The sequence below is a fragment of the Aquarana catesbeiana genome, linkage group LG03, assembly GCF_042186555.1.
Source record: "Aquarana catesbeiana isolate 2022-GZ linkage group LG03, ASM4218655v1, whole genome shotgun sequence".
NCBI lineage: Eukaryota > Metazoa > Chordata > Amphibia > Anura > Ranidae > Aquarana > Aquarana catesbeiana.
Genome location: NC_133326.1, coordinates 612,404,872 through 612,429,273, shown reverse-complemented (window position 1 = coordinate 612,429,273; position 24,402 = coordinate 612,404,872). Strand labels below are relative to the sequence as shown.

The window sequence follows — 24,402 nt, the reverse complement described above, 5'->3', positions numbered from 1 at the left end:
GGGTAAGGAGAGGGGGGGCTGCTGATCGGGTGGAGGCAGGGGTGAGCAGAGAAGGGAGGCAACCAGGCCGGGCTAGGGAGGCGTGCTAGGCCGGAGCCGTGGTGTGTCCTGTTCTAGAGGCTGGAGGACTGGACAGACGTCCAGAGGCAGCGGCGGCGGTAGCGGCCAGCGTGGTGGAGGGGGGCCGAGGTGATCTGCTACCATTCCTGGATGTTGCTAGGGGCTGCTGGGGGCTGCTGGGGGACCCGGGGGTCGGCTAAGAATCCGCTGGGGAGCCGAGGCAGTGGCGCCGGTAGCGGCTGGCGCGATGAAGAGTGGGGGCCGAGGTGAGCCGCTTCCGTTCCTGGATGTTGCTAGGGACTGCTGGGGAACCCGGTCAGTCAGCTAAGAATCCGCTGGGGAGCTGGGGAGCTGGGGAGCCTAGAAGAATCCTGGATGGCCAGATGGCCGGTGCTTCTAGCACACACAACTGTAGTCTGCTCTGCTCTGACAACACTGACACTGACAGCACAGACTGCAGGAAACATTGACTGTGGCAGACATGGTCTCTTGTTTAATTCCATGATTCCTTCTGTTTCTGTAGCTCCTTTCTTGATCCACACTTCTCTCTCTTCTTTGCCAGCTGCTTCTTGTTGTTCCTTGAGATGGGTCCTATTCACAGGAGGGTTTTGTAGAATCATGGTGGTTTGTACAGTTTCTTCAGGGGCATCCACTGGATCATCCAGGATGTGTGCATTCACTCTGCTGACCACTTCTCGCGTCCCATTTGCAGCTTGTTTTGCAGCAGTATCTGCCAGGTGATTACCTCGTGCTCCTTGGGAAATCAGTTTTCCGTGTGCCTTCACCATGAGTATAGCCACTTGTGTTGGGAGGAGTAGGGCAGCCATCAGGTCCCTGATAGCTGAACTGTGTTTTACAGGTGTACCTGCTGCTGTTAGGAACCCTCTGGTTTTCCAGATGATGCCGAAATCACAGGCAACACTGAGGGCAATGGCAGAACTACCAGGGTCGCAGCAGTCACACTTGCGACTGGGCCCTGGAGTTCCGTCGCTTTGGGGGGGGCGCCCGCCCGCACGTTCTCCGCTGTCAGGGGCCTGCCCGCACATTCTACGCTGTCAGTGGCCATGTAAGGAGACAGCCATGTCCATACAGGGAAATAAGCAACCGCATAGCTATGTAGGGTATCTTGCTTCCAAAACCGTTGATGTTATCTCTTGGGTGTAGTCTTAGAAGCAGGTGCAATCTTCTTTAACTCTTTACAGTTCAGTTCCACAGTAAGGGAGGGATGAGCTAGCAGACATCTATTGAATATGGTCAAGGCTCATAAACACAAGCTGAAGTATATACTTATATATTGGAATAGGCATTTCATCATGATACTCTAATCACATCCATTACAAAATATTGAAAAAGATTCTACATTCTCTATAGGGATTTTGTTTTAAATGGAGTCTCTCATGTTAGGAAATATGTGAATTCTTATTACTATTTTGCTTTTGAAGTTTTAAGCCCCAGGGCTGTCAACCTTATGCCCCGTACACACGGTCGGATTTTCCGATGGAAAATGTCCGATCGGAGCGTGTTGTCGGAAATTCCGACCGTGTGTGGGCTCCATCGGACATTTTCCATCGGATTTTCCGACACACAAAGTTGGAGAGCAGGAGATAAAATTTTCCGACAACAAAATCCGTTGTCGGAAATTCCGATCGTGTGTACACAAATCCGACGGACAAAGTGCCACGCATGCTCAGAATAAATAAAGAGATGAAAGCTATTGGCCACTGCCCCGTTTATAGTCCCGAGGTACGTGTTTTACGTCACCGCGTTTAGAACGATCGGATTTTCCGACAACTTTGTGTGACCGTGTGTATGCAAGACAAGTTTGAGCCAACATCCGTCGGAAAAAATCCTAGGATTTTGTTGTCGGAATGTCCGAACAAAGTCCGACCGTGTGTACGGGGCATTAGTCTTTTTTCAAGTGGAATATTACTGACCTGGAACATGCATGCAGTAAGTAAAGCGTTGCAATACATTTACATAGCTGTTCCAGGTCCGTGTCATGCAAAGTTGTAAAGCAGTTAAAGCCAAACAATTAAAGTGCATGTAAACTCTAAAACTTTTCTTGTTCAAAAATATTATTCAAGTTTTTTCACACATACACTGTGTTGTATGGGATGTAAATTTAACAAAAAAATACCTTACTTAGCAACAACAGAGTGAATGCAGGTACAATAACTTGTTTTAGCTACAAACTGTAGGGCTGTAGCTTCCTTAACTTGAGAGTACATGTATGTGTTTGCATCCAATTTAAAACATGTTATAAAGGTTTGGAGGGAAGGAAAAAAGGCAGGGTTAAGCAGGGAGGAAAGGGGGTAGGAGAGTTACCAGGATATCTGATTTAGAAGAAGTAGCAGCTCAGTAACCTAAATCTATTTTTTTAATATGTTTGACATCATAACTCATCGTATACAGTTTTCATAAATGAAACATTTCTTTTTAATCTGTTGCAGAAAAAAGTTTCTTCCCAGAAAATCCAGCCATTAACAGCACTTCGAATGGAACTAAGCTGTAACTGAACACCACAACAGAACATTCAACAGAAACTCACCCATCCATGCTTTATTTTTTTGAGAATTCACTTTGAACCCCCCACTTAGCATTTCTAGCCAGGGTCATTTTGGGTAAGGGCAGATTATTCATGTAGCATTTACTTCCTGTAATCCATCTGCCTTTAGCTCAGGCATACAGTCAGGAGGGCATGCTTAGTTGATTGAACCCATCATCCCCTCCTCCAGCTAAATCGAAAAGGAAAAACTACTCCATGAAGACTCATGGGATGTATGACATTATTTTGGCCTAGACCAGAAACCAGGAAGAAACTAAATAAAAAAAAAAAAAAAGAAGTTTAAAACAAGAAAACATAATATAATTTCCTATTTAATAATGCTAGCAGCGTAAGGCTTACTACTAGGTAAGATTAATTGATAGAGTTTAGTTCCAGTTTAAGGTCTGCACATGCCTCTTGCAGACCAAATGTCAACTAAGGTGGTGCACATGGTGGGAAGACAACAATGGGGTTGATTTTTTTTAAAACTGGAGAGTGCAAAATCGGGTGCAGCTGTTCATGGTAGCCAATCAGCTTCTAATTTCAGCTTTTAAGCATTGACAATAAAACCTGGAAGCTGATTGGTTTCTTTGCAGAGCTGCATCAGATTTTGCACTCTCCAGTTTGAGTAAATCAACCCCATTGCTTCTAACGTAACGGCAGTGGCTTGGAATTGTCAACTTGCTAATATGTTGCTTTTTTTCTATGGTGACTGGACTATTCATTACCATTCTAACATTTTTTTTGATGCATAGTTTTTCTCATGTTTTTTATCTTTTTGTTCCTCTATAATGCAACCAGAATGGACCCGATGGATGGACCAACCCTGTTATTTTGATCTTCGGGTGTACCTACATTACTATGTGTTTAAGTAAGGCTTATATTGTCACTATGCTTTGTATTCTCCTTTATATTACTTGGTAAGAAAAAATGTATAAAAACAATTGAAACAGATTTGTCACCTTGCAATAGGAAGTACTATTACTGACATAATTTCCAGGTAAAATTGCAACAAATCATACTATTTGGCAGTGTTGCAAAGGTATATACAGCTGGACTGCGGCAATAAACAAAGGGGTTGCACACTGCCCATAGAGCTTTGCAGTGGAATTGCTTATTGTGGTGCCCTAGCACTTCACCCAGCACCATCCTTGATTGCATTTTCCTAGAAGGGCTTTGTCATAGATGGATATGGATAAAAGTGTGTAATAGATCAAGCCTTATCAAATATGTAATAAAACATTAAACCTATTAAATATGCATATCCTCCTTGCTAATATATACATCCACAATACTCTGCACTTTCACTTGCGAAGTTGTAAAAAAACATCAGCTTCCCTAAGTGAGGTTGTGCCTGTACTGTGAGTTGAGGGTTTTGAACACTTATGTGTTGATTTATAATGTGATTTACATAGTTCACTGCTGTCTAACAGAGATGGAAAATTAACCAAAGCTGTCAAATGGAGTGAGTCATATGCTATTCCTTGACCTTGAATTCTTTTATCTCATGGCAACTAAAAGTATTGCCAGTAGAGCAAAGGAAAGGTGAGTATGTGCTGCTCATTAGAAAGACCTTAGATTAGAAAGACCTTTAAGCAAACCCATTGATTTGTCCTGTATGAGCAAAGCACAGGTTTAATTTACAGTATTGGATCTATTAACTCAAACTAATCCTTTAGTAAGATTTACATCTATAAAAAAAATGTTTAATAGCAGAAACTCAGAGCAAAGATGAACGATATGATGCTAGGATTATTTAAAGCTTATGTGCATTTTGGATTTGTTATAGATCAAATGTTTATAGTAATGCAATTAAACATAAAAAAAAAAACTCAGATTAATAAGAAGCATGCTATTTTGAGAATTGGGCATTGGTCCCAATAGTTTGAAAAACCATTTAATGAAATGATAATTAAACATCACCACAATTTACAATCCCTATAGAACAAATATATACACAGTCAAAGGGGATATAAAATTCAGCGAGGGTTTGTACTTATCATTTTTATACCAGAAAATGGGGAATAGTATGTTTGAAAATTAGACTTAATAATATATGCACTCTCATTAAGGTTAGATGTAAATACAAGTTAAGCTTAACATACATTTACTTAACATGTTTAACAGATACAAAATTAATGTTTTTCTGGTACCTTTAAAATTACTTTTACATGTCCAAATGATATTAAAAGTTATATTTTAATATGATTTGGAAATTTTTATTTTTGAAAATGTGCAGAAATATTTTTCATACATTTAGCTTAATAAATATTGGCTTAACACATTTGGAAGAATCAAAATTCATGTTTTTCTGGTACCTTTAAAATGATTTTCAAATGTCCAGATCTTTCTAAAAGTTATGTTTTAATGTGATTTAGAAATTTTTATTCTTAAAATTGTGTAGAATTTTGATAACATTACTTTCACTTTCTTTTTATTTCTGTGTTTCTTTTAAATACAGAAGACATTCGTTTGTGTTAACAATTATATATTAATTACAGTGAAAGTGTTGGTGGTATTCTGTCCAGCTAGACTCTCACAAAGTACTAACGCTTTGAAACCTTCTGCCTAATTTCCATATTTATCAATTAGTGACGGTATTCAGTAGCTGAGCTGAGTTTGCTTTAACTAAGTTAACTTTTTGAAGGTGGTATAATGGTATTATTAAGGAAGGCATGGTGGAAACATCATTCCTTTAAAAAGAAAAGGAAACAATTAAGGGGGCAGGGTTTTTCTCAATTTCTCATAATTATGTTGGACATTAAAAATAATATAACCAATTTCTAATGCAATATAGTAATATAATAATATAAAAGGAATAGCACCTATGTTGTTTTTTCTTCAATTATATAGGTAATCAAATGCAGACTGTAGTTAAATGATTATGTATTATGCTTAAAGTGGTTGTAAACCCCATTAATGAAATCTGATCTATGCACATATATCTGTAGTGTTTACTTATCTCTCTTCAAAGCTCTAAGTTCTGTGACGTTCTACTGCTCCATTTCTCTGAAACATGATCTGCCCTTTCTAAAGAGTGAAGAAAGCTGAAGACAGCAAATATACATGTTAAACTTATGTAGGGAGATTTGTTTCATCTCTGTGTATCATCTGAGGCTGTTCACTTCACTGAGTATATGTGAGGGTTTACATCCACTTTAATGTAATGTCTTCAGATCTGAGCATTTATATACACAGAATAATTTTATAGAAGTTTTACAAGATAACAGTAGTATTTTTCCCTTTTTAATGGTGTCCGTTGCTATGAGCATCTTTTTGTAAAGTCTGTCAGTATTGGGATATTCTTACTTACATTAGTACAAAAGGTTCTTATCACATTCAAAAACAATCTCTGCCATAATTGATCATTTGTTTATTAGAAAATGAAAATATGAGAGGCATTATAACTTTTTTCACTTGGGGTGGTAGTATAACATTTTCAGGTGAAAACTAAATTTTGGAGTGACCTTGGTCATGACAATACTTCACATACTAAATGACTAAATTTGGGAGATGTTACCATATACTATATGCACAGCCTATTGAAGCAGGATGTTAGTTAAAGCAGTATTACATCTAAAGCCAAAAATGTAATATATTTCAGCTTACCAATCAGATTTGGTGATTCAATTTTTTTTTTTTTAAGTTTACAAATCTATTGTTTTCACCTGGTGATCTGGCCAGTAACACACCTCCTGTATGAATATTTGGACAGCAGCATTGTCAGTCTGAGGGTAGAAGAGTGTAAGATGTACTTGCAGATTTAAGTACACTAACAAATTGAAGCCAGACTCCGGCTAACACTTTATTTTATAAACTGGGATAGAGGTTTTACATAAACAAATAAATAAATGCTGATCATTGTAAGAACCCTTGTCAGTAGTAAATGTTTTACCACTACACTCTAAACTGTTACGTTTGCAGGAGAGCTTGTTCTTTTGAAAACAACAGACTTACTGGCTGGATCATCAGGTGAAAACAGAAGAAGGAAACCCTAAAAAAGAAAATGAATGCAACAATCACGTCTAAGAAATGGTAAGCTGCAATATAATACATTTTTGCTTCTGGGTTTAATACTGCTTTAATTCTGTATAATTATATAAACAATTATGTACCAAAAAACAGCTTATTCACTTATGTCACAGATCTGTGTTTTGTTTTGTTTGTTCTTATTTGTCTGTATTTCAGCTATCAATATTTTTGTTCAGTTTCTGGTACAGAAAAAAAAGAGATTTAAATAACATATATCTGTGTGTGCAACTATTGTATAGTTAGAGATAAAATAATAGAGATAGCAGTATTTTGATATTATGTAAATTAAAGACTCAATACGAGCTGCATAAATGTGTGAATAAATACAGGTGAAGTCTAGAAAAGGGGGGAAGGAAAGGATGGAAAGGGAGCGGGGAGAGAGGCTTCTACCAGGGTTAGGTTGCAGCCCAGCCTAGGGCTCAAAAAGAATTGGTTTACAGAAAAACACTGCGCTAACTGTTGTGAAAAAAAGGGGAAAGGGAGCAGCTACATACGGTATGACAAATACAGTGGATAAATAATAGCAAAAATGTAGCGCATAGTATATGTGTGTATAAACTAAAAATAAAAAGAGTGTAGCTCAATTGCATTTCAGTCCAGACAATATTGGGGAATCATAGACCCAATATCCAATAATCAACACAAAGTCAATAAACCAATGAGTGATAGGTAAGGTATAATGTCCCGCTGCATTTAAATATGGATGTGATCCAAAAATGGGGATGATACTCCAACAGTAGACAAATGGTGTATGGATCCGTGAAGAGAAGGCACATCAACCAAAAAAGGACATCATAGGAAAGGTGGTAGATATAGACTCTTACCAGATCCTATTGACTCCCTTGTCAGTGACAGGGAGTCTGGAAAGCAGTGTGCCACCCAGGGCGTGAGAAGGATATCCCAATGGTCGAATCCTCTCGGCTGGACTCTGCATAGATTTCCAGGGGTCACCAGGCAAGTCAGCACAGTAGATGGCCAAAATATGAATACGGAAAGTAGAATATCCCTCATGGAACTGGAGTAAGCACTCACTGGGGTGCGGGGATCAATTAGCAATCACCTAAGCCGGCTGTGGCCCCTGGAGGAAAGCGGAGCAGAAAGCAGGACATGGTGCAATGAATACCGGCCACCCATATGACGAAACTGCGCCCCCTAAAGCCAGGGCCGGGAGCAGCACTCGCTCCACCGTGATGTCATCTGAAGACTTTCCTTATCCACTTGCGGAGCCCAGGCAGTCCTTGAAATAACCAACTCCAGCCAAGTTTACGGCAGCTCTGTCCGCTTCGGGGCTCCGCTACGCCCACACGGCAGCAACTCTGCCGGACAACCCGCCTATACTGCCCCTTCCGAAGAACAGAAAGACCCTTGTTAAAACTCTGGTGGCAAGAACACCTGTGATTTTTTTTCAACTAGAAGAAAAGCCATAATGGTGACAAAAAAGAAAGTACTTGGGATTATGTCTATACATAATTGTCTACATTAGATAACTGTTGCAATGCACATTTTATAGGGATGAACATGCTAGGATGAGTGTAGACAGAGCACACAGACTGCCAAAACCATCATTGCTGCCTGACCAGATCCCCAGAGACATCATAGCTAGGATCCATTTTTTTCACGTAAAAAGACCAACTGATGCGATATGTCAGACAGGATACTGCACTCCCAGACCCTTATGCTGGAATTGCACTCTATGCTGATTTGTCCAAAGCTACACTGACAGCGAGGCACAATTTGGTTCCCATTATCAAAATTCTGCGTAACCACAACATTCTCTACAAGTGAGGCCAAACTGCTGGTGGAAATGCACAATAAATCACATTCAATTACTTCACTGGAGAAAGGTATGGAGCTCCTCCAAAAGTGGCTCCTCCTCCCTGTGAATGGCAACTCTGCAGACCCTGATCCCCTCCAGGACAGACGAAACAAAAATCGCCAAAACAGGAGGGGTAGATAACTTATTCATGTTTGTACTCTTGTAGTTCACCTACATGCCTAACACTCTCCTCAGGGACACTGAACCCTTGGTGCATTCCAGATTAATCACATGTTTCTGTGTTAGCTCAACCCTCACCCGTTGTTCGGCTGATTTAAGTAATATTCTTTCCCCCAACTTAATTTATGTGATGTTTCCCGTAACCTGTTTTTCTCAGCAAGTATTGCTTAACTGTTTCAAGTTACTGAACAACTCAGTTTAGTTTATTTTTCTTGTTTTTTGTTGGTTATAACGAAAAATTTACCTGAGGACATACACATGTCAAACAAGAAGTTTGTAACACTTCTCATACCAATTACTACCACTAGACAGCGGCAAAGCATTTTCTACCATTTAAATGAACCTTAAGCTGATGTCATATAATGTGAGAGGCCTGAACAGACCCTGCAATGGACTTAAAATGCGATATTCTGTGTGCACAAGAGACGCATTTCTCTAGCACCAAACCCCCGAAATGCTCTCATGCTAAATTTCCACACATATTTACTGCCAATGACACTTCTAAGAAAAATGGTGTATTGATTGCTATCAGGGACACTGTAACCTTTTCTTTATTGCAGGACCATATTGACCCCCAAGGACGTTTCATCATATTGGTCGCAGAAATGGATTGTGTCATCTACACACTGGTGAACTTATATGCACCTAACTTTAAAGCAATGAAATGTATCCATAAGGTCAATAAGCTAGCTAAAACAATGCAAAAGGGTAATTTAATATTGTGTGGGGATTTCAATATGATTTTGAATGAAGAGCTTGACTCCCCATCGGTGGCCCACAGGCGAAGGCCATCTTTACAATCATTGTGCCATGAAGAGAGACTCTTTGATCCATAGCGCTGCCTTCGAGCCACTGAAATGGACTACACGTCCTACTCCATGGTGCGCAATAGCTATTCCAGAATAGACTTTTTTCTCACTAATATGTATACTTTGCAGAATGTACGTCATGCTGATATCCACAACATCACATGGTCGGACCATGCACCTGTGACTATCGATGTTGTGGATACAAGCAAAACTTGTATTTAACAAACCCCAAGATTATGGATGAGATGGAAGGGAAACTCAGAGAGTATTTCCAATTTCCAATAATAACGGAGAATGTTCTCTATTGACGATATGGTGTGCACATAAGGCATTTGCTAGAGGAACTCTTATCCAAATTGCCTCTAGAGAAAAAGAAATAAAGCGCATATCACAGCTTCACAAATCCATTGCAGAATTAGAGGCTCAACACAAAAATCCCAACACTACTTCAACCCACATACTAAAACTCCTTACGTCCTGCCGCAAGGAATTACGGCAAGAACACATACTTCAAAAGAATGAAACTGTCCTTCTACTCTCAAAATAACAGGGCAGGCAAACTCTTAGCCTCCCAACTCAAAAAAGACAAGCACGCTCCAACCTCACACATATTAAACACCACCAATCTAATACAACGCTTCACAACCCTAAAGACATAGCCAACGCATTTAGAGATTATTATGAATCCCTCTACAACCTTAACAAAGACCCACTCACCCACCAACCTACAGATTTAGAGATCAATGATTTTCTTCAAGGAGTCCATCTGCCCACAGTAGATGTCACCACACTTAAAAAACTGAATACCCCCATCACCAATAAAGAGGTCAAGACCGTCATAAAATCCCTTCCCATGCACAAATCACCCAGAGCTGACGGATTTTCCACTGAATATTCACCTCCCTCCTCACTCCAAAACTTGTAGAAATTTTCAGTACTGTAGCCTCTACAGGTTCCTTCCCAAGTGAAATGCTCCAAGCTGTGATAGTTACACTAACAAAACCGGGTAAAGACCCAACACTCTCCAAAACTTTAGACCCATTTCCCTACTAAATTCAGATCTAAAGATCTACGCCAAAATTTTAGCCAATAGATTAATGGAAATTACTCTATCCCTCATAGGTCTTGATCAAGCTGACTTTGTAAAGGGCAGGCAGGCACCAGACGGGACCAAAAGAATGTTGAACCTTCTGTGATACGCAGAGGTCACCCAAAAATCTAGAATATTCCTGGCCCTAGATGCAGAAATGGCCTTTGATAGGGTCCATTGGGGATATCTGTCTAGGACCCTGCACAAATTTGGAATATCTAGGCCTGGTCCACTCAACAATCATGTCACTATACTCGAATCCCACAGCCCGAGTCTACACTTCTAACTTACTCTCTGACCCTTTCAAATTGTCAAATGGGACTCGTCAAGGATGCCCCCTCTCTCCAATTATATTTTCACTTGTCATTGAATCATTAGCGGGATACATCAGATCTAATGAGATAATACAAGGTATCAATATAGGCTCCAAAAGCCATAAAAAAGGACTCTTCACTGATGATATTATACTAACGATATACAAACCAGAATCTTCTATACCAGAAGTAAAATCCCTATTAACCAGTTGCCAACCGCCTCACGCTGATATACATCAGCAGAATGGCACGGGCAGGCAGAATCACGTACCTGTACGTGATCTGCCTCCCGCGGGCGGGGGGGCAGATCGGACCCCCCCGGTGCCCGAGGCGGTCGGCTTCTGTCCGTGAGCGATGAGAGGTGAGGGGGAGGCCATCCATTCGTGGCCCTCCCCTCGCGATCGCTCCCAGCCAATGAGAAGCTTCCTCTGCCTCTGCATAGTAAACAGAGGCAGAGGAAATGATGTCATGTCTCCTCGGCTCTGTATTTTCCGTTCCGGCGCCGAGGAGAGAAGACTTCAATGTGAGTGCACAACACTACACATCACAGTAGAACATACCAGGCACACATAATACCCCCCATCACCCCCCGATCCCCTCCCGATCACTCCCTAATCACCCCTCCCCCCCCTGTCACACTGACACCAAGCAGTTTTTGTTTTTTTTCTGATTACTGCATTGGTGTCAGTTTGTGATAGTTAGTGTGGTAGGGCAGTTAGTGTTAGCCGTCTTTAGGTCTAGGGTACCCCCCTAACCCCCCCTAATAAAGTTTTAACCCCTTGATCACCCCTCGTCGCCAGTGTCGCTAAGCGATCATTTTTCTGATCGTTGTATTAGTGTCACTGGTGACGCTAGTTAGGGAGGTAAATATTTAGGTTCGCCGTCAGCATTTTATAGCGTCGGGGACCCCCATATACTACCTAATAAATGTTTTAACCCCTTGATTGCCCCTAGTTAACCCTTTCACCAGTGATCACCGTATAACTGTTACAGGTGACGCTGGTTAGTTAGTTTATTTTTTATAGTGTCAGGGCACCCGCCGTTTATTACCGAATAAAGGTTTAGCCCCTTGATCGCCTGGCGGTGATATGCGTCACCCCAAGCAGCGTCAGGTTAGCGCCAGTACCATTAACATCCACGCACGCAGCATACGCCTCCCTTAGTGGTATAGTATCTGAACGGATCAATATCTGATCCGATCAGATCTATACTAGCGTCCCCAGCAGTTTAGGGTTCCCAAAAACGCAGTGTTAGTGGGATCAGCCCAGATACCTGCTAGCTCCTGCGTTTTGCCCCTCCGCCCGGCCCAGCCCAGCCCACCCAAGTGCAGTATCGATCGATCACTGTCACTTACAAAACGCATAACTGCAGGGTTCGCAGAGTCAGGCCTGATCCCTGCATCCGCTAACAGTTTTTTTTTGTAGCGTTTTGGTGAACTGGCAAGCACCAGCCCCAGGCAGCGTCAGGTTAGCGCCAGTACCACTAACACCCATGCATGCACCGTACACCTCCCTTAGTGGTATAGTATCTGAACAGATCAATATTTGATCCAATCAGATCTATGCTAGCGTCCCCAGCAGTTTAGGGTTCCCAAAAACGCAGTGTTAGCGGGATCAGCCCAGATACCTGCTAGCACCAGCGCCTTGAGGCGATTCAGTTCGCATTTGCAGCGCTTTATAAATCATTCATTCATTCATTCATTCAGCCCCTCCGCCCAGCCCAGCCCAGCCCAGCCCACCCAAGTGCAGTATCGATCGATCACTGTCACTTACAAAACACGAAACGCATAACTGCAGTGTTCGCAGAGTCAGCCTGATCCCTGTGATCGCTAACAGTTTTTTTGGTAGCGTTTTGGTGAATTGGCCAGCACCAGCGGCCTAGTACACCCCGATCGTAGTCAAACCAGCACTGCAGTAAAACTTGGTGACGTGGCGAGTCCCATAAGTGCAGTTCAAGCTGGTGAGGTGGCAAGCACAAGTAGTGTCCCGCTGCCACCAAGAAGAAGACAAACACAGGCCTGTCATGCCCATAATGCCCTTCCTGCTGCATTCGCCAATCCTAATAATTGGGAACCCACCACTTCTGCAGCGCCCGTACTTTCCCCATTCACTTCCCCAACCAAATGCAGTCGGCTGAATGAGAAGCATTTTCTTTATGTTCTCCCGAGTACCCCTACCCAACGAACCCCCCCCAAAAAGATTTCATGTCTGCAGCAAGCACAGATATAGGCGTGACACCCGCTATTATTGTCCCTTCTGTCCTGACAATCCTGGTCTTTGCATTGGTGAATGTTTTGAACACTACCATACACTAGTTGAGTATTAGCGTAGGGTACAGCATTGCACAGACTAGGCACACTTTCACAGGGTCTCCCAAGATGCCATTGCATTTTGAGAGACCCGAACCTGGAACCGGTTACAGTTATAAAAGTTACAGTTGCAAAAAAAAGTGTTAAAAAAAAAAAAAAAAAATTGTTGTCGTTCTCTCTCTCTCTATTCTCTCTCTATTGTTCTGCTCTTTTTTACTGTATTCTATTCTGCAATGTTTTATTGTTATTATGTTTTATCATGTTTGCTTTTCAGGTATGCAATTTTTTATACTTTACCGTTCACTGTGTTTTATTGTTAACCATTTTTTTGTCTTCAGGTACGCCATTCACGACTTTGAGTGGTTATACCAGAATGATGCCTGCAGGTTTAGGTATCATCTTGGTATCATTCTTTTCAGCTAGCGGTCGGCTTTCATGTAAAAGTAATCCCAGTGGCTAATTAGCCTCTAGACTGCTTTTACAAGCAGTGGGAGGGAATGCCCCCCACCGTCTTCCGTGTTTTTCTCTGGCTCTCCTGTCTCAACAGGGAACCTGAGAATGCAGCCGGTGATTCAGCCAGCTGACCATAGAGCTGATCAGAGACCAGAGTGGCTCCAAACATTTCTATGGCCTAAGAAACCGGAAGCTACGAGCATTTCATGACTTAGATTTCGCCGGATGTAAACAGCGCCATTGGGAAATTGGGAAAGCATTTTATCACACCGATCTTGGTGTGGTCAGATGCTTTGAGGGCAGAGGAGAGATCTTAGAGTCTAATAGACCCCAATTTTTTCAAAAAAGAGTACCTGTCACTACCTATTGCTATCATAGGGGATATTTACATTCCCTGAGATCACAATAAAAATGATTTAAAAAAATGAAAGGAACAGTTTAAAAATAAGATAAAAAAGCAAAAAAAAAAAAAAAAAAGCACCCCTGTCCCCCCCGCTCTCGCGCTAAGGCAAACGCAAGCGTTGGTCTGGCATCAAATGTAAACAGCAATTGCACTATGCATGTGAGGTATCACCGCGAAGGTCAGATTGAGGGCAGTAATTTTAGCAGTAGACCTATTTTAGCAGTAGACCTCCTTTGTAAATCTAAAGTGGTAACCTGTAAAGGCTTTTAAAGGCTTTTAAAAATGTATTTAGTTTGTCGCCACTGCACATTTGTGCGCAATTTTAAAGCATGTCATGTTTGGTGTCCATGTACTCAGCCTAAGATCATCTTTTTTATTTCATCAAACATTTGGGCAATATAGTGTGTAAAAAAGTGTGTTTTTTCCCAAAAACATTTGTTTGAAAAATCGCTGCGCAAATAATGTGTGAAAAAAAAATGAAACACCCACCATTTTATTCTGTAGGGCATTTGCTTTTAAAAAATATATAATGTTTGGGGGTTCAAAGTAATTTTCTTGCAAAAAAAATAATTTTTTCATGTAAACAAAAAGTGTCAGAAAGGGCTTTGTCTTCAAGTGGTTAGAAGAGTGGGTAATGTGTGACATAAGCTTCTAAATGTTGTGCATAAAATGCCAGGACAGTTCAAAACCCCCCTAAATGACCCCATTTTGGAAAGTAGACACCCCAAGCTATTTGCTGAGTGGCATGTCGAGTCCATGGAATATTTTATATTGTGACACAAGTTGTGGGAAAAAGACAAATTCTTATTATTTTTTTTTTTTTTATGCACAAAGTTGTCACTAAATGATATATTGCTCAAACATGCCATGGGAATATGTGAAATTACACCTCAAAATACATTCTGTTGCTTCTCCTGAGTACGGGGATACCACATGCGTGAGAATTTTTGAGAGCCTAGCCGCGTACGGGACCCGAAAACCAAGCACCGCCTTCAGGATTTCTAAGGGCGTAAATGTTTGATTTCACTCTTCACTGCCTATCACAGTTTCGGAGGCCATGCAATGCCCAGGTGGCACAACCCTCCCCCCAAATGACCCTATTTTGGAAAGTAGACACCCCAAGCTATTTGCTGAGAGGTATAGTGAGTATTTTGCAGACCTCACTTTTTGTCACAAAAATGTTTTTCTTGTCTTTCTTCATTTTCAAAAACAAATGAGAGCTGCAAAATACTCACCATGCCTCTCAGCAAATAGCTTGGGGTGTCTACTTTCCAAAATGGGGTCATTTGGGGGGGTTTGTGCCACCTGGGCATTCCATGGCCTCCGAAACTGTGATAGGCAGTGAAGAGTGAAATCAAAAATTTACGCCCATAGAAATCCTGAAGGCAGTGATTGGTTTTCGGGGCCCCGTACGCGGCTAGGCTCCCAAAAAGTCCCACACATGTGGTATCCCCATACTCAGGAGAAGCAGCTGAATGTATTTTGGGGTGCAATTCCACATATGCCCATGGCCTGTGTGAGCAACATATCATGTAGTGACAACTTTGTGCAAAAAAAAAAAAAAAAAATGTCACTTTCCCGCACCTTGTGTCAAAATATAAAATATTCCATGAACTCAACATGCCTCTCAGCAAATAGCTTGGGGTGTCTACATTCCAAAATGGGGTCATTTGGGGGGGGGGGTTGTGCCATCTGGGCATTTTATGGCCTTCAAAACTGTGATAGGTAGTGAGGAGTGAAATCAAAAATTTACGCCCTTAGAAATCCTGAAGGCAGTGATTGGTTTTCGGGGCCCCGTACGCAGCTAGGCTCCCAAAAAGTCCCACACATGTGGTATCCCTATACTCAGGAGAAGCAGCTGAATGTATTTTGGGGTGCAATTCCACATATGCCCATGGCCTGTGTGAGCAATATATCATTTAGTGACAACTTTTTGTAAATTTTTTTTTTTTTGTCATTATTCAATCACTTGGGACAAAAAAAATAATATTCAATGGGCTCAACATGCCTCTCAGCAATTTCCTTTGGGTGTCTACTTTCCAAAATGGGGTCATTTGGGGGGGGGTTTTACTGCCCTGCTATTTTAGCACCTCAAGAAATGACATAGGCAGTCATAAACTAAAAGCTGTGTAAATTCCAGAAAATGTACCCTAGTTTGTAGACGCTATAACTTTTGCGCAAACCAATAAATATACACTTATTGACATTTACCAAAGACATGTGGCCGAATACATTTTGGCCTAAATGTATGACTAAAATTGAGTTTACTGGATTTTTTTATAACAAAAAGTAGAAAATATCATTTTTTTCAAAATTTTTGGTCTTTTTCCGTTTATAGCGCAAAAAATAAAAACCACAGAGGTGATCAAATACCATCAAAAGAAAGCTCTATTTGTGGGAAGAAAAGGATGCAAATTTCGTTTGGGTACAGCATTGCATGACCACGCAATTAGCAGTTAAAGCGACGCAGTGCCAAATTGTAAAAAGTGCTCTGGTCAGGAAGGGGGTAAATCATTTCGGGGCTGAAGTGGTTAACTGGTTCAATACCGGGCATTTTCACCCCCTTCCTTCCCAGACCAATTTTTAGTTTTCAGTGCTGTCGCACTTTGAACGACAATTGCGCGGTCGTGCGACGTTGTACCCCAACAAAATTGATGTCCTTTTTTCCCCACAAATAGAGCTTTCTTTTGGTAGTATTTGATCACCTCTGCGGTTTTTATTTTTTGCGCTATAAACAAAAGAAGAGCGACAATTTTGAAAAAAACACAATATTTTTTACTTTTTGCTATAATAAATATCCCAGTTTTTAAAAAAAAAAACAAATTTTTTCCTCAGTTTAGGCCGATACGTATTCTTCTACATATTTTTGGTAAAAAAAAAATCGCAATAAGCGTATATTGATTGGTTTGCGCAAAAGTTATAGCGTCTATAAAATATGGGATAGATTTATGGCATTTTTAAAAAAAAAATATTTATTTATTTTTTTTACTAGTAATAGCGGCGATCAGCGATTTTTTTTCATGACTGCGGCATTATGGCGGACACATCGGACACTTTTGACACATTTTTGGGACCATTCACATTTATACAGCGATCAATGCTATAAAATTGCATTGATTACTGTGTAAATGTGACAGGCAGTGAAGGGGTTAACTACTAGGGGCCGGGGAGCAGTTAAATGTGTTTCCTAGGGAATGCTTCTAACTGTAGGGGAGGGGACACACAAGGGGAGACCGATCAGTGTTCCGCTGTTCTGGGAACACAGATCGCTTTCCTCTGAACTGATAGGATGTGGATCTGTGTGTTTACACACACAGATCCACGGTCCGGCCCGGTTAACGGGCAATCGCGGGTGCCCGGCAGACATCGCGGCCGCCGGGCACACGCACCAGGTCCCAAGCAACGTGGCGGGCGTGCGTGCGCCCCCTAGGCGGCCGGGAACCCGAGGCCGTCATATGACGTCCACCCAGGATGGGGGATCCCATCTCTGGACGTCATTTGAATGTAGGCGGGTAGGGAAGTGGTTAAACAAATTTAGGCAAGTCTCCTTTTACAAAGTCAACACAAATAAATGTTTTGCCTTGGCACTTAATGTACCTAGGGAATAAAAATCCAGGATAAAAAAAAAAATACCCCTGTAATTGGCACTCTCCCTCAATTACGTACCTTGGTGTACAGCTAACCTCCTCTTGCTCCAAAATATATCCAAGCAACTATCCTCCATTACTAGCTAAAGTAGAAGAGGAATTAAACCAGATCAGTAAACTTCACCTAACATGGATAGGGAGAATAGCTGCATACCAAATGCAAGTGTTGCCTAAATTGCTATACTACTTCAGAACATTACCCATTCCTATCCCTCAGAAATTGTTCTGCCAATTACTGGTTAGTTTGAAAAAATACATCTGGGCAGGAAAAAAACCCAGAATAGCTTTAGCACATTTGTACAAACCCAAACACCTTGGTGGCGTAGGCCTTCCCAATGCACAAATATACTATAAAGCTGCGGTACTTGACCAAATGCGTTACTGGTTTTCATGCCAAGCAGATAACCGGTGGTCTGACATAGAAAGATAAGTTACCCCAGGACATAACCTCCCAGTGTTGGCATTAGCTGCATGCCTATACCACAGCCCAAAAACCCCACCTTACCCAACCATACAAGCCACTACTGCAGCATGGTCCTCCTTGATTAGACAACACTTTGCTGACACACCAATCTGCAAACTAAAAATCCCACTAGCGACCTATGAATACTTCATCCCTGGATTATCAACCCAATCTTGGAGGAAACAAGGAGCACACTTCTCCACATCTGATCTAACTGAACAGGACACGATGGATAGATATAAAATATTCCAAATAAAGCACTACTCAGCAACTAACAAAAATAGCTCAATAGAGCTACCGCAAATACTTTGGAACTATTTGATAAATAAATACCCAGCTAAACACAAGGACATATCCCTATTTTATAAATTCTCTACCCCCCTGTATATACAAACTAAAATACCCAACATGGTAAAATGGGAAAAAGAATTACAAAAAGAATTCTCCTTACATCAATGGCATTTAGCTATAAAACACAATGGCAGATCCTCAGCATGTGTAGATCACTGGAAAAACAAACAAGATATTTGGGGGGCACACCTTCACATTAAAGCTGGTGCAGCCATAAGACCATACAATAGAAGAAAAATATTACAGCGCACACATGCAAAAAAACATTCACCTCCAGCAAGGCTAGTTTAAAAACACCTAAACATTCTCAAAAAGACATTTTCAAAAATATGGGGATTTGGTCACACCATATTGCTATATGGTGCTAAGCCCACTTACTGTGACAAAGTACCCCATAATTAGTGGGTCCTACACTATCCATGGGTTTGTGAGATCCTGCTTCTCTGAACCATGAGAGCTACACTCTTCTAAATGGGAGAAATTTAAAGGTCTCCACCTATGACACAAGTGGACACTAATGAGAGGTACTTAATGAGGGAATAGGGTGCTCCTATCCCAAAAGGATTTGGTCAGAATCCATACAATACACAAACAAGATATTTGGGGGGCACACCTTCACATTAAAGCTGGTGCAGCCATAAGACCATACAATAGAAGAAAAATATTACAGCACACACATGCAAAAAAACATTCACCTCCAGCAAGGCTAGTTTAAAAACACCTAAACATTCTCAAAAAGACATTTTCAAAAATATGGGGATTTGCTCACACCATATTGCTATATGGTGCTAAGCCCACTTACTGCGACAAAGTATAGTAGGATAGTGTAGGACCCACTAATCATGCTGGTTAACAAGCCTAAAAACATTCTGTATGTATGCAGTCTCGAAAAAATGGTCCTATAGTATTAGCTGTATCTGTATTATAGTATTATATTATATTATAATATTATATATTATATTATATAATATATATAATATTATATATTATATTATATTATATTATATTATATTATATTATATTATTAGCTGTATCTTGTGGTTCTAGATATATAGTTGTTCCAGGGTAATAAAGGAATGATTTGTATTTTTTACTCACTATTCTTAAAGGAGGATATGGAATGGAAGTGATGACATATAAACAGATCCCATTTAAAGAAGAATCTTATGAACTGAACTAAGAAATTAAATTTAGTGAAAGCAAAATATAAATTATACCTTAAGATTTATGAGGGTTTCCTTCAATTGCATTTGTGTTACTCACACACTAACAGAATGTACAGCTTGTAGTCCTTGGGACACAATCTGCTAGCTTTGATAATGGCTGTAAAACAAAGTGAGAAAAAAAATAATTCAAATAATCATCATGGGAAAGCAGAGGGGAATATGACAGTTGTCTATACAGAGAAGTGAGTGACACAAATGTCATCCAAATAATGCCATCTATTACAGTTAGGAGAATACCATAGTTCTATTTAAGGTTATATTTTCTTATCTATTTGTTGTTTTGTTGGTTTTTTTTGGGGGGGGGGAGGGGGTTATTTGATATTTTTTTATCATGTCATGGTGATAATCAGTTATACTTTGTATAAGGTTTCCATTATGCCTTCTCTCATTCTTGCCACTGTAGTTACACAGAGGCAAATTGTAAGTTAAAGTATTTTGTCAGACATGTATAGAAAATCATAGTTGACAGTCTTCTGGTGTCATTAACTGAAATTGGAATTCAGGTAGTCAGCAGTTATGAGAATTGTTTTTGATTTACAGCAACTACTACTAAGAGTACTTTTTTTTTCTTGCCTCGCTTGTTGGAAAATAACATAATGAACTCATAATGTGGTAAAGCTAAGCTTAATTATAAAGTAAATAAAATTTTAAAATATAAAAAAATGTTAAAATAGTATATTTAGTCTGATTGCTCCATTACTTTCAAACTTAAAGGAGTATAACTCTCGAGACTTCAGGAACAAGGCTTGTAAATGGTATTTAAAATATATTTCAATGGATCAGTAAAATGATTGTAGTAATTTTAGTAGAGAGCAAAGCAAGAAAAAACAACAACAACAACATCAGAGTAATAGAATAATTTCAACCTTCAAAATACATTACACTGATGGAGAATAAAACACTTCAGAATGACTTCTACATTGCAGATTTTACCACGAATGAGGGACTGTTGTTTTCATTATTCGTTACATTTTTGCTTGTTTACCTAATTTCTCTGATTTGGAACATGATGATTTTTTTGGTAATATTTCTGGATCATCATTTACAAAAGCCAATGTATTTTTTCCTATGTAATTTGTCATTTGTAGATGGATTGTACATTTCTGTTGCACTTCCTAAACTATTAGACATCATTAAAACAGGAAATAATAAAATTTCTTTTGCAGAATGTTATACTCAAATGTATTTTTTTTGCATCTTTGGCCTGTACAGAAATCTGTTTGTTGACTACAATGTCATATGATAGATACATCGCCATCTGCAGACCATTACATTATACCTTAATCATGCACAAGAGAACATTCAATCTTCTGGTGGCAGGTTGTTGGACCTTTGGATTTTCAAATTCATTGTTTGTTACAATATTTGCATCCCAGTTATCTTTTTGTGGGTCTACAAAGCTCAATCAGTTGTTTTGTGAAATGAAAGTACTCACTAAATTGTCTTGTGGTAATAAAAGTAAATTTAAAATCGTGATATTAGTAGAAGCCTTATTGGTGGGATTTTTTCCTTTTGTGCTTATTTTGATGTCCTACACTAAAATCATATCAAACATTCTAAAAATGAAATCTGTGGGCCAAAGGAAAAAAGCTTTCTCCACTTGCAGTTCTCATCTTACTGTCCTGTTGCTCTTCTATGGGACATTACTCTGCATGTACTTGATACCACCATCAGAGAACTTGGAGCTGCTGGACCAATTCTTTTCAGTGTTTTATCTAGCAGCAACTCCCACACTGAATCCTTTGATTTACAGTTTCAGAAATAAGGACATAAATATTGCTATATTAAATATATTGTTGATGACAAAGTCATGTATGAAATTAACACAATAAGCAAAGAAATATAATAATAAAGGAAAACCCGAAGAGATATACTTTCCTTAATAAAACAAAAATTAGTTTCAGTGAAAGTTAGTCTCAGTGCTGGAAAGACTGCATTACTAAGGAGGGGAATTGTGCCCAGAAGAGGGTAATTAATACAGTTGCTTACTTTACAGTAATTGAAAAACAAAAAACACAAGAGTCATATGCTAACTGTCCTGCACAAAAGTCCCAATTTTTATAAAACCAATGTACAAGGACCACAGAAACAATCCCAGAGCAAAATCTCTTGCTGCTGTTAGATGACCCCTTGGATGGGGTAGATAAACAGCAAATTGTACAAAAACCAAAGTGCATAAGATGTTTCCGGGAGCAATAATCACAGTATGGCAGACTTGTTTCCTGGTAACTTAGCAGAATGTAGCAAAATGGTATGCAGCTTCAATACAAGGACAAGTCCATATTCTTCATAACTGAACTATAATAATCCCAAAAGGGCAGTTCCAGTGTAAAACAATATTTACGCTTTATTGAATATACAGTATAAAAACTCATTAAAATTTCAATAAAAATAGGCTCACGAGATAAAGGACTGAGCTCTGTGGTGCAGGCATTGGTACTGGATGGTGTCCTTTGCTGCCCTTTTGGGTGTCTAGTACATAAAGGAGAATCACTAAGCTCAAATGATGTAAGCTCAAAGGATGGTACAGACACCCATGCCCGGACAATGGAAGGAAGAGACAGCAAACCACTTCTGTACAACCAACCTGCCCATAGATGGAATGAAATTCATCCGGGTTCTGTCTATGGCCGGTTTAAAGAGGAAGTAAACCCTGGGGTTTTTTTTTTAACATTATCATTTTACTATATGTGTACATGCCTTGCACCTTTAAACATGATTAAAATCTGCTTTGCAAATACCTTGTTTTACTTTCATAAAAGATCCCTTCTTCCGGGAATCAGCAGCTCCATCTTTACTGTTGATTTATGTCTCTTGTGTGGATGTTATTTCCGCCTTTCCTTTGTCCCCCTGCCTAAATCTTGCGAATGTGCGATTGCGATTGTGATCACATCTAAAAGTTTGCATTACTTTCATAGAAAAAACATTGCTTTACTCTTCCTAAGTAACTTTTACTAATGTGACTTGACTATGGCTGCAGCTGCTTGCTCCGTTTGCTCTACAGCTGCCCTGGTTCACTTCCCCTGTGTGACGTCTAGTACAGTCACAAGGGGAGAACCAGGAAGAGAAGGGCACATATCGCGATCCTTCAGTGCTGTGCCATTTACAGGGGAAAGAAATGACGCGGCATGCTGAGGATACAGAAACGGATGGACTGGGCAAGCACAGCTGACGTCACTAAAGAATGCAGGACAGTTTCTATGGCAACATAAACAGTGAGTGAACTTTTACAGGCAGCGATAAGCTGTCTGTTCTATAGAGATTAGATTGAGCTGAAGTCAAAGTGGAGGGTTTACAACCACTTTAAGGCTCCAATTATTGTCTGTCCTTAAGGTCCAAAAACAAGAAGAGATGTTTGGATGTGGTCCATGCTCATTATTTTAACTATTTACAGTGCCACCGGAAGTGAAGCACCTGAACTACGTCATGGGACTGCCAGCATCACTTGAAGTGATGCATCGCTGTGCTGATGGAGCTACAGAGAAGCCACAGGAAAGAGCCCTCAATGTCTTGGAGACCATTGATGTTGAGTGCTCTTTCCGTGGTGGTACCACTTAAAATAATAATACATTTAGAAAATTGTATCCTAGTAAGGAACAGCTGAATGATCGTGAAGACTGTGACATCGGCCATAACTCAGACCTTCTCATTGGTCAGATCATTTCTGTTAACACCCTCCTCAGGGACCAGAAAAGGGAGACTGTAAGAGAAACCCGGGTAACAAGCACGCAGTGGTACGCAGGCATGGACATTCCAAGAAGTGCACAAGAAAGGACATGTACTGGCGTATGCGTGCATTGGCACCAGTCCACCTATTTAAACCTGCCAGTGACATGCACACTTTGCTGAGTGGTCTTTTCAGCTAGTGCCTGTTTACCTGATCTGTACCAGTTTCCTGTATCCTGACCCGGCTTGCCTGAACCATCCTTTGACCTGTCCCTGCCTACTTGTGAAACCGTCTTGTGCTTAACTCCGCTTCTGCCTGATGTTCCTGTACTTCATTGCCCAACATCAGTCCTCATGCCACTCTGTGTCCTCCACTCCCTATCATCACCAAAAGGGGTGTTGGACAGGAGGTGCAAGAGAAGTCCCCTCTACAGCTCGATCTCCACCAGGTACGTGACAGAGACTGTATCAGTAGTCTGGAACTCTCTTTTACCATCAAACAAGGAACATCAGCCATTATCTATGAGAGTCACTGATCCATCTTATGCTCACTGACTGGGTTTTGCTGAACTTGCTGAACCACAACTTTATTAAGTATTTTCACTTTTAAACCCTTTTTGTTTTCCTGTTGCATTGTTGTCTATCCTTTTTCTGTAAATATTTTATGTGCACCATTTCACCTCTTCAATTATTAAGCAATAGTATGAAAAGTAAAAATTTTGTCTCTAATGCACTAACACAGAACTTAAAGAATCCTTGTCTTTTTGAAGAGCACTACTATATGATAAATCTCTGGATATGCCTGACTGAGGTGACTGTGGATATTGCAGACATTTATTGTGAACATTGACATTTATGATAAATGAGTAATGAGTTACATAGTTACATAGTAGGAGAGGTTGAAAAAAGACACAAGTCCAACCTATGTGATTACATTGTATATTCCTGTATGTTGTGGTCGTTCATAGTTAACTGCATAGTTTAAAAAAAACAGTGATGTTCACTCTTGAGCTGCGTACACACGATCAGACCTTCCGAC

At 40.3% G+C, this 24,402-nt stretch overlaps 1 pseudogene; it reads left to right on the top strand.

Moving 5' to 3' along the window:
- Positions 1–20,583: 20,583 nt before the first annotated feature.
- LOC141134018 (olfactory receptor 5B21-like) lies at positions 20,584–21,529 on the top strand (annotated as a pseudogene).
- Positions 21,530–24,402: the final 2,873 nt, after the last annotated feature.